At 41.2% G+C, this 13,215-nt stretch overlaps 1 protein-coding gene and 1 pseudogene across 1 annotated transcript in view; one reads left to right on the top strand and one right to left on the bottom strand.

The window, feature by feature from the left end:
- The window catches only part of BCAR3 (BCAR3 adaptor protein, NSP family member), a 218,767-nt gene extending 212,452 nt beyond the window's left edge, over positions 1–6,315 (bottom strand). Inside the window, exon 1 of the mRNA XM_077120230.1 lies at positions 6,146–6,315. The gene's annotated coding sequence lies outside the window, so the exon portion shown is untranslated. The remainder of the gene's footprint in view (positions 1–6,145) is intronic.
- On the top strand, positions 6,251–8,061 carry LOC143650019 (E3 ubiquitin-protein ligase makorin-1 pseudogene; annotated as a pseudogene).
- The last annotated feature ends 5,154 nt before the right edge of the window (positions 8,062–13,215 follow it).

Here is a 13,215-nt window from a genome sequence, read left to right as displayed (position 1 = left end):
TATCTCTTGATGGCCTCTGTTCTTAGCTGAAATTCTCCAAGTTCATTCGTTAATGTTAGTTAACATCAGTGAGACCATACAGCATTTGTCCATTTGTTTCTGGCAAATCTGACCCAGCATAATGTCCTCAAGGTCCATCCATGTTGTTATATGCTTTATGACTTTTTTCTGTCTTACAGCTGCATAATAGTCCATCGTACATATATACCACAGCTTGTTTAGCCACTCGTCTATTGATGGACATTTGTGCTGTTTCTATCTCTTGGCAATGTAAATAATGCTGCCACAAACACTGGTGTGCAAATACCTGTTTGTGTTCTTGCCCTCATGAACTCTGAGTAGATACCTAGTAATGGTATTGCCAGATCATATGGCAATTCTATACTTAGCTTCCTGAGGAACAACCAAACTGCCTTCCAGAGCGGTTGTACCATTTTACATTCCCACCAACGGTGGATTAAGTGTGGCTCTTTCTCCACATCCCCTCCAGTACTTCTCGTTTTCTGTTTTATTGATAATGGGCATTCTGGTGGGTGTGAGATGATATCTCATTGTGGTTTTGATTTGCATTTCCCTAATAGCCAGGGAAGTTCAGCATCTTTTCATGTTCCTTTTAGCCATTTGTATTTCCTCCTCTGAGAAGTGTCTGTTCACGTCTTTTGCCCATTTTGTAATTGGGTTGTTTGTCTTTTTGTTGTTGAATTGAACAATCTCTTTATGTATTCTGGATACTAGACCCTTATCTGATAAACCGTTTCCAAATATTGTCTCCCATTGTGTAGGCTATCTTTTTACTTTCTTGACAAAGTTCTTTGATGCACAAAAGTACTTAATTTTGAGGAGTTCCCATTTATCTATTTCTTTCTTCAATGTTCGTGCTTTGGGTGTAAGGTCTAGGAAACTGCCTTCTATTATAAGATTTAAAAGATATTTACCTACATTTTCTTCTAAAAGTTTTATGGTCTTAGATCTAATGTTTAGGTCTTTGATCCATTTAGAGTTAATTTTTGTAAAGGGTGTGAGATATGGATTCTCTTTCATTCTTTTGCATGTGGATATCTCCAGGCACATTCATTTATTTATTTACTTACTTATTTTTAAATGTTATACTTCTCTTTAAATTTATTTTATTTATTAAACATACCAACATACAAACACAAACATTCTTACCATATCATTCCATTCTACATATATAATCAGTAATTCACAATATCATCATATAGTTGCATATTCATCATCATGATCACTTCTTAGAACATTTGCATCAATTCAGAAAAAGAAAACAGAAAAAAATTCACACATACTTTACCCCTTACCCCTCCCCCAATGATCACTAACATTTCAATCCACTAAATTTATTTTAACATTTGTTCCCCCTATTATTTATTTTTAAACCATATGTTTTACTTGTCTATCAAAAGGAGCATCAGACACAAGGTTTCACAATCACACAGTCACATTGTGAAAGCTATATCATTATACAATCAATCATCTTCAAGAAACATGGCTACTGGAACACAGTTCTACATTTTCAGGCATTACATTACACCTCTCCATTATACCTTAACTAAAAAGGTGATATCTATTTAATGTGTAAGAATAACCTCCAGGATAACCTCTTGACTCTCTTTGGAATCTCTCAGCCACTGACACTTTATTTTGTCTCATTGCGCTCTTTCCCCTTTGGCCGAGAAGGTTTTCTCAATCACTAGATGCTGAGTCCCAGCTCATTCTAGGATTTCTGTCCCACTTTGCCAGGAAGGTCCAAACTCCAGGCACCATTTATTGAAGAAACTGTTTCTGTACCAGGTGAGTTGGCTTATCTGACTTATCAAAAATCAGTTGTCCATAGATGAGAGGGTCTATATCTGAACACTCTATTCTATTCCATTGGTCAGTATATCTATTTTTACGCCAGTACCATGCTGTTTTGACCACTGTAGCTTCATAATATGCCTTAAAGTCAGGCAGCATGAGACCTCCAACTTCATTTTTTTCCCTCAGGATACTTTTAGCTATTCGGGGCACTCTGACCTTCCAGATAAATTTGCTTACTGGTTTTTCTATTTCTGAAAAGTAAGTTGTTGGGATTTTGATTGGTATTGCATTGAATCTGTAAATCAATTTAGGTAGAATTGACATCTTAACTATATATAGTCTTCCAATCCATAAACACAGTATGCCCTTCCATCTATCTAGGTCTTCTGTGATTTCTTTTAACAATTTCTGGTAGTTTTCTTTGTATAGGTCTTTTGTCTCTTTAGTTAAATTTATTCCTACATATTTTATTCTTTTGGTTGCAATTGTAAATGAAATTCGTTTCTTGATTTCCCTCTCAGATTGTTCATGACTAGTGTATAGAAACACTACAGATTTTTGAGTGTTGATCTTGCAACCTGCCACTTTGCTGTACTCGTTTATTAGCTCTAGTAGTTTTGCTGTGGATTTTTCGGGGCTTTTGACATATAGTATCATATCATCTGCAAACAGTGAGAGTTTTACTTCTTCATTTCCAATTTTGATGCCTTGTATTTCTTTTTCTTCTCTAATTGCTCTGGCTACAACTTACAACACAATGTTGAATAATAGTGGTGATAGTGGACATCCTTGTCTTGTCTCTGATTTTAGGGCGAAAGTTTTCAGTTTTTCCCCATTGAGTATGATGTTAGCTGTGGGTTTTTTGTACAATTCTTTGAATGTGCTGCTGGATTCAATTTGCTGGAATTTTGTTGAGGATTTTTGCATCTATATTCATTAGAGAGATGGGTCTGTGGTTTTCTTTTCTTGTAATATCTTTGTCTGGCTTTGATATAAGGGTGATGTTGGCTTCATAGAATGAGTTAGGTAGCCTTCCTTCCTCTTCAATTCTTTTGAAGGTTTGAGAAGGATTGGTACTAATTCTTTCTTGCATGTTTGGTAGAATTCACATGTGAAGCCATCTAGTCCTGGACTTTTCTTTTTGGGGAGCTTCCTAATGACTGATTCAATTTCTTTACTTGTGATTGGTTTGTCGAGGTCGTCTATTTCTTCTCAAGCCAATGTTAGTTGTTCCTGCCTTTCTAGGAAGTTGTCCATTTCATCTACATTGCTGAGTTTAATAGCATAAAGTTGTTCATAGTATGCTCTCATTATGTCCTTTATTTCTGTGGGGTCAGTGGTTATGTCTCCTCTTCCATTTCTGATTTTATTTACTTGCAATCTCTTCTTTTTGTCAACCTCACTAACGGTCCATCAGTTTTATTGATTTTCCATAGAATGAATTTCTGGTTTTGTTGATTTTCTCAATTGTTTTCATGTTCTCAATTTCATTTATTTCTGCTCTAATCTTTATTATTTCTTTCCTTTTGCTTGCTTTGGGGTTAGTTTGCTGTTCTTTCTCTAGTTCTTCCAAGTGGACAGTTAATTCCTCAATTTTTGCCCTTTCTTCTTTTTTGATATAGGCATTTAGGGTAATAAATTTCCCTCTTAGCACTGCCTTTGCTGCATTCCATAAATTTTGATATGTTGCATTTTCATTTTCATTTGCCTTGAGGTATTTACTGATTTCTTGTAATTCCTTCCTTGACCCACTGGTTGTTTAATAGTGTGTTGTTGAGCCTCCATATATTTATGAATTTTCTGGCCCTCTGCCTATTATTGATTTCCAACTTCATTCCTTTATGATCTGAGAAAGTGTTTTGTATGATTTCAATCTTTTTAAATTTATTGAGACTTGCTTTGTGACCCAGCATATGGTCTATCCTTGAGAATGATCCATGAGCACTTGGAAAAAGGTGCATTCTGCTGTTCTATAAATGTCTGTTAACTCTAGTTCATTTATTGTATTATTCAAATTCTCTGTTTCTTTTTGATCCTCTGTCTAGATGTTCTGTCCATTGATGAGAGTGGGGAATTGAAGTCTCCAACTATTATGGTAGATGCGTCTATTTCTCTTTTCAGTGTTTTCAATGTTTGCCTCATGGCACTCTGGCTCAGTGCATAAATATTTGATTGCTATGTCTTCTTGTTGAACTGTTCCTTTTATTAACACAAAGTGTCCTACTTTGTCTCTTTTAATTGTTTTACATTTGAAGTCTAATTTGTTGAATATTACTATAGCTGCTCCTACTCTTTTCTGATTTTTGTCTGCATGAAATGTCTTTTCCAACTTTTCACTTTCGACCTATGTTTATCTTTGCGTCTAAAATGTGTCTCCTATAGACAGGATATAGATGGGTCCTGTCTTTTAATCCATTCTACCGGTTGATGTCTTTTGATTGGGGAGTTTAATCCATTAACATTTTGTGTTATTACTGTAAGGGCAGTGCTTTCTTCTACCATTTTGCTTTTGGGATTTTATATGTCATATCTAATTTTTCTTCTTTTTATCTCTACTGATAGTCTTCATTTCTACACTCTTTTCTACACCTCTCTCTCCTGTCTTCTCCTATCTGTCTCTAGTGCTTCCTTTAGTATTTCTTGCAGAGCTGGTCTCTTGGTCACAGATTCCCTCAGTAATTTTTTTGTCTGAAAATGTTTCAATTTCCCCCTCATTTTTGAAGGACAATTTTGCTGGATATAGAATTCTTGGTTGGCAGTTTTTCTCTTTTAGTATCTTAAATATATCATCCCACTGTCTTCTCACCTCCATGATTTCTGTTGAGAAATCTACACATAGTCTTATTGGGCTTCCCTTGTATGTGATGGATTGCTTTTCTCTTGTTCTTTTCCAGATTCTTTTTCTTTGACATCTGGCATTTTGATTAGTAATAGTCTTGGAATACATCTATTTGGATCTATTCTGTTTGGGTAGATGAATACATTCGATGTATTCTATGTTGCACTTCTTGGATCTGTAATTTTGAGTCTTTCACAGGAGTTGGGAAATTTTCAGTGATAATTTCCCCCATTAGTTTTTCTCCTCCTTTTCCCTTCTGGGAAACCCACAACATGTATATTCATGTGCCTCATTTTGCTATTGAATTCCCAAAGTCCCTGCTCAAAGTTTTCCATTCTTTTTCCTATATTTTCTTTTCTTGTCAGATTTCAGATTTCCCATCCTCAAGTTCACTAATCCTATCTTCTGCCTCTTGAAATCTAGCATTATAGGTTTCCATTGTTTTTTTCATCTCTCCTACTGTGCCTTTCATTCCCATAAGTTCTGTGATTTGTTTTTTCTGATTTTTGATTTCTTCTTTTTGTTCATTCCTTGCCTTCTTTATATCCTCCCTCAATTCATTGATTTGATTTTTGATGAGGTTTTCCATGTCTATTTGAACATTCTGAATTAATTGTTTCAAATCCTGTATCTCATTTGAATTATTGTTTTGTTCCCTTGACTGGGCCATCTCTTCAATTTTCCTAGTATGATTCATTATTATATATATTTTTTTGGGCATCTAGGCATTTAATTTCCTTAATTAGTTAGGCATCTAATTAAGTTTATTCTGGAGATTGTTTTCATTTTTTTTTTACCTAGGATTTTCTTGCTGGATGACTTTGTTGTCTATCTGTTCTTTGCAGTCAATGGACCAAGTGCCTCTGAATCATCTTGAATTTGTTCAAATACCAACCCCTGGGCCTCATCCCAGACCTAATGAATCAGAATCTCAAGGATCGGGCCCTGTAAATGGAATTTTAGAAAGCTCTCCAGGCAATCCTTCTGCACCCTACAGTTTGAGAACCATCGCAGGAGGCCCTGGGGGCATGTGACCCAGGGATATTTGGAGGTTGAGGAGTGCTACGGACAGATTAGATTTTCAGAGAGCAAATTTATGAGCAGTGGATGAGCTGGAGATGAGAAAGAATTGAAACAGGAAGATTAACCAAGAGCCACCTGTTCCTATCCAGGAAAGTCATGGTGAGAGTCTGGACAAAATAAATAGAAGGATTGAGAGCTGTTTCAGTTGTAGAAATATAAGGATTTAGGGATTAGATTGGAGAGAAAGGGGAAGAGAGAAAAGAGAGGGAAAGATTGAGATTGTGCATGCTAGCTATGAACAATTAATTAATTATTCAAAAGTTTGTGATTTGGGTAGCCCCTGATAAAGTTGTGCAATAATAGGGCACAGATTTGGGTTCAAAAGATGCGAGTTCAAATTCTATGCCAACAGGAGGAATGTGGCACCTTAGTTTTCTCATCTGTAAAACAGATGTTATTACCCACCTGGTAGGGTTATTGTGAAGATTAAAAGAAAAGTGCATATTCTTGACATCTTGATTTTTCATGCTCATTTCCCAAAAGGACATTAAAAATGAAATTAAAGGCGCGGAGACCGATGGGGAGCTAGCGGCCGCCTCAGTCCCCTTCCCCTCCCCTGGCCGCGCTCTCCGCGAAGCCGGACCGGAACTATGTGATCCCGGAAGTTCCGGTGCCATTGCTGTGTGGGATAAACAGTAATGGCGGAGGCTGCAGCTCCCGAACAACAGCCACAACATCAGGAGCGGGAGCGGTAGCGGCAGCGGCGGTGGTGGCAGCGGCCTCCCCCATCCCTATCCCCACAGTCACCTCCCCGTCCCTGGGGGCGGGAGGAGGGGGAGGCGGCAGCGACGGTAGTAGCGGCGGCTGGACTAAACAGGTCACCTGCAGGTATTTTATGCATGGGGTTTGTAAGGAAGGAGATAACTGTCGCTACTCACATGACCTCTCTGACAGTCCATATGGTGTAGTTTGCAAGTATTTTCAGCGAGGGTACTGTATTTACGGAGACTACTGCAGATATGAACATAGCAAGCCATTGAAACAGGAAGAAGCAACTGCTGCAGATCTAACTGCAAAGTCATCCCTTGCTGCTTCCTCAAGTCTGTCACCGGTAGTCGGACCTCTTGTTGAAATGAGTGGGGGTGAAGCTGAGTCAAGAAATTCAAACTTTGCAACCACAGGAGCAGGAACAGAAGACTGGGTGAATGCCATTGAGTTTGTTCCTGGGCAACCCTACTGTGGCCGTACTGCCCCTTTCTGCACTGAAGCACCCCCGCAGGGCTCAGTGACCAAGGAAGAATCAGAGAAAGAGGAAACCGCTGTGGAAACAAAGAAGCAGCTTTGCCCCTATGCTGCAGTGGGAGAGTGCCGATATGGGGAGAACTGTGTGTATCTCCGTGGAGATTCATGTGATATATGTGGGCTGCAGGTCCTACATCCAATGGATGCTGCCCAGAGATCCCAACATATAAAATCTTGCATTGAGGCCCATGAGAAGGACATGGAGCTCTCATTTGCTGTCCAGCGCAGTAAAGACATGGTTTGTGGAATCTGCATGGAGGCTGTCTATGAGAAAACCAACCCCAGTGAGCGCCGCTTTGGAATTCTCTCCAACTGCAACCACACCTACTGTCTCAAGTGTATTCGCAAGTGGAGGAGCGCTAAGCAATTTGAGAGCAAGATCATAAAGTCCTGCCCAGAATGCCGGATCACATCTAACTTTGTCATTCCAAGTGAGTACTGGGTGGAGGAGAAAGAAAAGAAGCAGAAACTCATTCAGAAATACAAGGAGGCAATGAGCAACAAGGCGTGCAGGTATTTTGATGAAGGACGTGGGAGCTGTCCATTTGGAGGGAACTGTTTTTACAAGCATGCGTACCCTGATGGCCGTAGAGAGGAGCCACAGAGACAGAAAGTGGGAACATCAAGCAGATACCGGGCCCAACGAAGGAACCACTTCTGGGAGCTCATTGAGGAAAGAGAGAACAGCAATCCCTTTAACAATGATGAAGAAGAGGTTGTCACCTTTGAGTGGGCGAGATGTTGCTTATGCTTTTGGCTGCAGGTGGGGACGACGATCTGACAGACTCTGAAGATGAATGGGACTTGTTTCATGATGAGCTGGAAGATTTTTATGACTTGGATCTATAGCAACTTTCAGTGGATTATGAACTGGTCTGCTGAGCCTCAGACAGTAGTTATTACCTGTGGTGGTGTGGCAGTGCCTGTGGTTCTCTCCTAGGCAGGCCTATCAATTCCAGGTGCTGTTGTAATAATTTTTACCCAGGGTCTGTCTTCTCAATCCCTCACCTTTCCCCAAGGAGTTTGTTGTTTTCTCTGTTTAAAAAGTTGCAAAAAATAAATCTTAAAGTTAAAAAAAAAAAATGAAATTAAAGTGAGGAGGAGAACTCTTCTAACAAAAGTACCCAAGTCACACACACAAAAAAGTACCCAAGCCACAAGTGTAATCCGAGCCCACCCTGAGCCCACCTGCAGGCCACTGATGGAGCAGGGCCTGTGGTTAAACCCTGCCCCCACCTGCCCAGCCTCCACCTGTCCCACCCCCACCCCGTAGCAGGCCTCAGCCAAGGGTCAGCTGAGCTGTAAAGGAAAGAGCAGCTGCAGGCCAGAGATGAGCCTCTGCCTGGCACCAGCATCTTCCAGGCAGTTCACGGCTTCTCACACAGCATGTCTGTGGAGCGTGTCACCAGAGGGCTGGGTGGAGACGGTGGACCGGCAGCCAAGCTGCAGGACCAATGCCAGCTGAAAGACACTGGTAGGGAAAACACTGGGTGTGGAAACATTTACAGCTGTGGAGAAGCCAGTCCAGAGACAGGTGAGGGGGTGCCCAGGGTTAGCACTAGGTTTGCCAGGTAAGATAAAAAATAACCCAGTTAAATATCAATTTCAGATAAACAACAGATAATTGTTTAGTATGCATGTGTTCCATGCAATACTTACACTAAAAAATTATCCGTTGTGTATCTGAAATTAAAATTTAACTGGGTGTCCTGATTCTTACTTGGTAAATCTGGCAAACCTAGTTAGGACCCTTCAGGTGTCCAAAGCCACCCTTAGACCAGGGCCAGAGACTAGAGACGAGGGGAGTGAGGCCTTCACCTCATCAATACGTGTCCCTGACCCCATCCAGGCAACAGGTGTGTCTGGACCTGGCACTGCCTCTAACCTCCTGGAATTCCAACCTTCACTTGACCATCAAATATTGAACTTCTTCCTTCTGCTGTATATGTGTTAATTTCCCAGATGTTGGTCTCCAAGTTTCTAGCAGTACAACTGAGACGAACTTCCCTTCCCCTGGGAACTTGTCCTCTCCTGCCTGACATGGCTACATGAGAGCCGCCGTGTCCTTATGTGAACCGGCTACAGTGCAGAGGCATTTCAGAGCCACAGAAAGCCTGTGAGATGGGAAATCCAGTTCTATCTAATGATGGGAGAAAATCAGGGTTCTGCTAAATAGTGATGAAAAGCACGTAATTGTTCAAAAGTGAGGTGCCAGATGTTCCTATCTCCAGAATATAAGGCCCTGTATAGTTTTTGTAGATCCAGTAGTGGCTGATTAAAATCCTTATGCTTTGATTTTTTAATAAAGCATTATAGTCTTCTAAAAATAAGAAATGACTAAAAATGTATGCTATGCATTCTCTGACTCAGTAAATGTTACCTAGACACATTTAGACTAAGGCAGGGTCAGCTTCATGAGTTTAGAGCCCTGCTGTCACCATCTTGAAATTCTTCATAACTTTTGAACAAGAGGTCCCTCATTTTGCACTGAGCCCCACAAATTATGTAGTCGGTCATGCCCTAAGGGGATGGAATATACCTAAAATGGGAGTATAGTAGTGAGAGAAACACACTTCTGAAATGCCAGCTTTGGAAACCTAAACATTTGAAGCAGTGGCATAAAGTCACAAACAGGAAAGCATTCTTATGTTGGGAGGAAAGTGAAATCCAATCCCGTGTGTGACATCATGACACAAAACACTGACAACAGCTGCCAGAGGTGACATGTCAGGCCTAGGAAAGTGAGCGTGTCCACAAAGAACTTTCCCATAGAAATAGGTATATATAGCACATACCCAAGGGGTGTGCTATAGGGAGAGAGCCTTCCAGCCTAAGGCCACAGGCTGGGACTATCCATTTGAATCTCCCCAAAAGCAGCCTTTAAATCCCCAGCCAGAGACTCCCATGTCCCACTACATCGGCCTCTCAAGGCTGGAGCTGGCCTCGCCCACATTTGGACTGGATGAGGGGGTCCTGGGGTGAGCCTAGGACTTCCAGCGAGGTATAAGGGGACCACAGGCAGAAGGGCGTCTTTGGGCTCATCCTCTCTGCTCACTCAGGGCTCTTTTCCTTCTTTCATCCTGTTGTTCCAGCTCCCACCACAGCCCCTGTCCCCTTCCAGTCCTGAAAACCCTGCTGTATCCGGATTCCCACAGGACCCGCCACTCAGTGGAGCAGAGTTCAGGGAGGGGATGGCCTTTCCCATTCTTTTTGTTCTAGTCCAGCAGCCTTGTCCAAAATCTTTGCTATCTTCAGTGATAGGCATTAAAGGCTGGCTGCCAACCTCAGAAGCTGATGGGGAAATTCAGTAGGGCTGACTTTCTGTTTATTTCTACTAGGAAGTTATTACCCTGGAGTACGGGCTGTGTTTGCAGCTGACAGCCTTGTGTTCAGCCCCAGATAAAAGTGCTCCTGCTGGCTTCCACATTCTCTGCCATCAGCTTTATTGATAACAGCTGCACATGACTGGGGGCTAGAACTCAACTTCCCACCTGCTTGTCTCTGCTTTAGAGTCCTTCCTTGACCAACATCAAGTGACCAGTGCCCAGATCTGCCAGATGGCTTCAGAAATTATGTTCACCAGTCAGAGGTATAGTACAAGATACTGACACTTGGAGGACACTCTAACTACCATCAGTTGCTGGCACTGTTGTTGATGCTGCCCTGTATCCTCCAGAACATCCAAGGACCACAATGGCAGACTAAGATTGCCAGACAGACTAAAGGACTACCTTGAAACTTGGGAAGAACAAGCTGAATAGTGATAGCCAAGAGCCTAGGACAGTGCCTGGTACTTCCATGGAGACATTACAGAGCAGTGTTAAAATATGGACTCATACCCAGATTTGAAGCCTCATTCTGACACTTGTTTGTTCTGTGACCACGGGGAAGTTACTCAACCTCTCAGTGCCTCAGTTTCCTCATCAGTACAATGGGGATAATAAAAGTACTTACTCTATAAGGTTACTGTGAGGAGTAAATGAGTTAATATTCACAAAGCACGTAGGACAATGCCTGGCACACGGCAAGTGGACAGTACATATCAGCTAGTATTTTATTTTGTTTTATTTCATCCTCACAATTATACTGTAAGGATTGCCTATCGACAGATTTAAAACCTAGCTTCAAAGGGGTTAAATAACTTGCCCTGATTTTCATCAGAGCTCATGTATAGGTTTAGGTACATACAGGTATAGGTACATACATACCTCCTCACACTGCCACCTCAGCAAAGAGAAGAGAATGGAGAATTTCCAGGGGCTGGCATCTCTAACTAGTATTCCTTACTCCCAAGATGCCCCTTTGAGTGTGCCCTGTGCACTGGAGAAGGGGGAGAGGTGATAGAGGGTGCCAGAGTAAAGGCATCTCTTCTACTAGAGCAATCTGCCAACCAGAAGATTGTAGGAATGAAAAGTGAGGGGCATTACGCTGGCTACTAGATTCATCCCTTTTGCTTTAATCCATTAACTTCTTAGGGTGAAATTTTAGCAGGCAAAGAATTCAAAAATATTTCCGTAACTATCAAAACCTAGTCTTCCACAGTCTCAGGAAGAAAGTAGAAGACTATAGCTTAAGGTTTAAAGTAAGAAGCACTCTTGATTGGTGTGGTTCACAAGGTGCTAATGGTTTCTAATAATCTTCCAAATCTCGATGAAGTGTTCAACACAAGGATTGTGCTTAAAACCCCTGCCCCAGGGGACCTTGGTAAGCTTCTCTCCATCTGCTAGATTCCATTTTCTGTAATTGGCTTGAGCACCTGGCCTGCTTAAAGGGAATTTACACCCATTAAAAGCACTTTCCCATGTATACAGATTCCATTCTTGTCATCTATTTTTGGTTAAAGAAATTCCTTCTCAAACAGAATTATACTGGGAATGAAATCTCTGGTACTAAAAATCTCTTGTGTTTCAGAAACATTGACAAGACCATCTTAAGTTTCTGCTGAAGTACATTATTCTACAAACTGAAATGGAGCTTTCTTTGTAAACCTACTATTTATAAAACAAACAAACAACAAAACCCACATGCAACTATTTCAGAAATGCTACCACACAGAAAAGAAATCCTCTTGCCAAAATGCCACCATATAAAGAAGGCAATTGAAGAAAAGGGCATTTGTTGAAATGCCACTTTCTTCATATCAAGCAGAACTGGAGAGAGAATATATATTCTGCTCACCTCCATAAACCTTTCCTGAACTCACTCCTTAGTTTTCAAATGCACCCTATTTTATTAAAACATATTTTAATTTCCTTTACATAAGGATAATAAAAATATTTGATCAGCTTTTGGTATCAGAAAGAATTTGGGTATATTGCTAAATTGAAAATAGTCAAGAAATTACTGTGTTGGGTAACAGAAGACATGTGTTCTCAACACAAGTCCTATATTCATTATTTATTACTGTGTAACAAATTGCCCCAAAACTTAGTGGCTTAAAACAACAACAATCATTTATTACAATTTCCCTGAGTCAGGAATTTGGTTTTGGCCCAGAGTCTCTCAAAAGGTTGTAGTCAGCTGTTGGCGGGGCTGCAGCTGAGTGAAGGCTTAACTGAGGCTGCAGGATATGCTCTAGAGGCAGCTCACTCTCTCGGCTAGTGAGTTGGTACTGGCTGTTGGAAGAAGGCATCAGTTCCTTCATGGCAGGAGAGCATCTCCCTGACGGCTTAAATGTCCACAAGGCATGAGGGCTGCCTCCCCCAGAGGGATTCGAGAGATGGAGGTGAAACCCATAGTTCCATTTGTGTCCTTCCCTGTTACCTCCACAGAATTCTGCTGGTCACACAGACCAGCCCAATTCAATGAGAGAGGAGAATATCCAAAGGGGCAAGAATCTTTGGGAGCCACCTTGGAGATTGGTCACCATAGGTGGCTGTAATACTGATTAGTTACAGTGTTCCAGGAAGCCTTCTGTGATTTTCCAGTTTTGTGCCAGATATTCCTTTCTTATTTTCCCGTTAACACTCAACTCCTTACATCTTAGTTTGCCACAGACTGGTTGGCTTAAACAACAGGAATTTACTGTCTCACAGTTTAGGAGGCTAGAAGCCCAAAATCAAGTTGCTTTCTCTGAAGTCTATGATGTTCTGCTGGTGTCTTGACAGCAATCCATAATTCAGTCTCTGCTTCTGTCGCCTACTGGTCTCATTCCTCCTCTGTCTTCTACTGTATCCAAATTTCCTCTGCTTATAAGGACTGTAATCATATTGGAGTAAAGCCCACCCTGATTT

Source organism: Tamandua tetradactyla, chromosome 11 (assembly GCF_023851605.1).
Source record: "Tamandua tetradactyla isolate mTamTet1 chromosome 11, mTamTet1.pri, whole genome shotgun sequence".
NCBI classification, from domain to species: Eukaryota; Metazoa; Chordata; class Mammalia; order Pilosa; family Myrmecophagidae; genus Tamandua; species Tamandua tetradactyla.
Note: the sequence above shows the minus strand (reverse complement) of the source record. Positions and strands in the feature narration are given on the sequence as shown.